Source organism: Octopus bimaculoides, chromosome 12, assembly GCF_001194135.2.
Source record: "Octopus bimaculoides isolate UCB-OBI-ISO-001 chromosome 12, ASM119413v2, whole genome shotgun sequence".
Taxonomy (NCBI): Eukaryota; Metazoa; Mollusca; class Cephalopoda; order Octopoda; family Octopodidae; genus Octopus; species Octopus bimaculoides.
Genome location: NC_068992.1, coordinates 30,846,641 through 30,849,376, shown reverse-complemented (window position 1 = coordinate 30,849,376; position 2,736 = coordinate 30,846,641). Strand labels below are relative to the sequence as shown.

At 31.9% G+C, this 2,736-nt stretch overlaps 1 protein-coding gene across 6 annotated transcripts in view; it reads left to right on the top strand.

The window, feature by feature from the left end:
- The first annotated feature begins 44 nt into the window (after positions 1–44).
- Positions 45–2,736, top strand: part of LOC106869914 (protogenin A) — a 1,534,154-nt gene continuing 1,531,462 nt past the window's right edge. For all 6 annotated transcript variants that reach the window (XM_052972124.1, XM_052972123.1, XM_052972126.1 and 3 more), the window contains exon 1: positions 45–1,422. The gene's annotated coding sequence lies outside the window, so the exon portion shown is untranslated. The remainder of the gene's footprint in view (positions 1,423–2,736) is intronic.

The following is a 2,736-nucleotide window of genomic DNA, read 5'->3' as shown; positions in this document are numbered from 1 at the left end:
ATATATATATATATATATATATATATATATATATATATGCCGTATAAATGAATACATACACGGAACCAGTTCCCTTCTTGAATAAAATAATACAAATATATATATATGTATAACGACGTGTATATATCTATAAATATTCACTAGAGATTACACATCCGAGCGCGAGCTTGCATAAACGCATACATCTATGCGTGAACAAACAGTGGCACATACACATACACGCACACACACACAAAGACACACACGGTCACACACAGACACACACAGTTTCACGCACATGCACACACCCACACATGGGGATGTATGTACCCGGGAGGGATGACTGTAAACAAATAATTGTCGTCATACACGAACATGCTTATACATTTATACCCGTACATATAAATTTGTTTGAATTATAGATAAATAAATAAATAAATATATATATATAATATTATATGTATATATTTGTGTGTATAAATATATGTTATATTCATATATTCATTGATTGAGACACAGATATGTATACGTAACCATCATCGAAAAATAACACACACGCACCGATACACGTAGATTTAAACATACTTGTACGTAAATTTTAATATACATTCACAAAACATATTTACATATATCTCACATACGTTCATAGATACATGCATAAAATTTTACATAGTTGTATTGATGTGAATACAAACACATGCAGGTACGTACATAAACAGAACTCAGTGCGCGCGCACACATACAAACAACATTAGCAACCCGTGTCTAACACGCGCATAGAAAGGCATGCACACACATAATCATATGAATAGTTTGTCACACATGTACTAGCCCTCATACATAGACAAACGAACACGCACACACGCACAGACGTCTGTAGACGCACTAATACAAAACCACCCGTATATACCAATTTACCAGTGTGGGGTATAGAATTGCGTTTGCTTTAAGTTCTTTGTGAGTTTAATACTACACACATATACACGCGCACGCGCGCGCAGACATATTGGTATATATAAAATTCTATTACACATTCACGCATACACAAACACACGCATGTATATATGCTCGCCCTCGAAGGAATTTAATCCAAGAAAATAAAAGTACACGCAAACATAGAGAAAATACACACATACATACATACATACACAGACACATACATACATATATATATATATACATACCTTTATATATATATATATATATATATATACGTGTGTATGTATATACGAACACTCACACATTCATCTGCGTAAAAAAGGAATTAATGAGAAAGGATAAAGTTCAGATCTAACAAACATCTTGAGTAACGGAAGTAAGAAACCTAAAATACTATGCACACGCCATCATCGGGTACTAAATTTTTAAATGAATGAATATACCACACCTCTGCTTCGGACTGACACTTTTACCGGATGTCAGACCTCATTGCAAATATTACAGGTAAGTGCCTAAAGTATTAAAGTCCATTTCATCGTTTTAACAGAAAAATAATTTTTGAAATGTACGTCTTTTTCTTATCAATATAAATTTTATTGACTTTTTCTTTTTACAGTAAGTTATTTATTAATATGTGAAAGATTTATTCCGCTATCATCACATGTATGTATTTCATTAACGTGTCATCTTCCATGGAATGCTATTAGCGATGAAAAAAAAAACAGGTTAAAAAAACAACAACAACTAAACTAATAATATCTTTTTAAATGGTGTACCTGGGGATAACGGTATAGTATATTTTTAAAATATGCTCCTCATAAAAAAAGAAAACGATAAACTAACACAAAAAAAAATGTGAGTGTGTGTCCAATATATATATATATATGTGTATATACACACACACACATACACGCATACACACATGTTACTTGTATATTAATAAACAGATACACTTAAAGAGTACGTTGATGGGTAGACACAATCATAGATATATATACCACTCTTTTATAATTGTACATGTTTGTGTGTTTCAAAGTGGGTGTTTGAATGTGTGTGTGGGTGTTTGAATACATACATGTATATATGTATATACATATGTCTGTATATATGTGAATGCGTACATAGATTTATGTATGAGTGTGTATATATATATGTGCATGTGTGTATGTATGTGTGTGTGTGTGTGTGTGTGTGTGTGTGTCGCGGGAGACCGAGTGTGTATATGTCTTTGTCATTAGATGCACATATATATACTGCGAATGCATGTTTATGAAGATGTAGAAGGAAGTATTTCTGTGTGAATTACATGTATATATAGGTCTCTTGAAGTCTGACATCAATGTCATTTCCATATAAATACAAATATCTTCTTGTATGGGTGTGAGGGAATGTTAGTGGACGTATTCTTATTCGAGTATATTGTGGTATATGTCCATGCATATCTATCTGTCTATCTATCTATATATCTATCTATCTATCTATCTATCTATCTATCTACCTATCTATCTATCTATCTATCTATCTATCTATCAATCTATCTATCTGTCTGTCTCTCTGTCTGTCCGTCCGTCTATTTATCGACCTATAGGTCTATCACTCTATATACATATTTAGTAGTATATATGTAACACACACACACAGAAAAAGAGACACGTATGTCTGTGTGTGGATGTATATATCTATGTATACGTATATCACATGAATTCTGTTATTCCAGTAGTCCTATTATATTTGAATATATACGTATATTAAATACACACACATACACACACATACACACACACATACACACACATATATATAAATATATATATATAT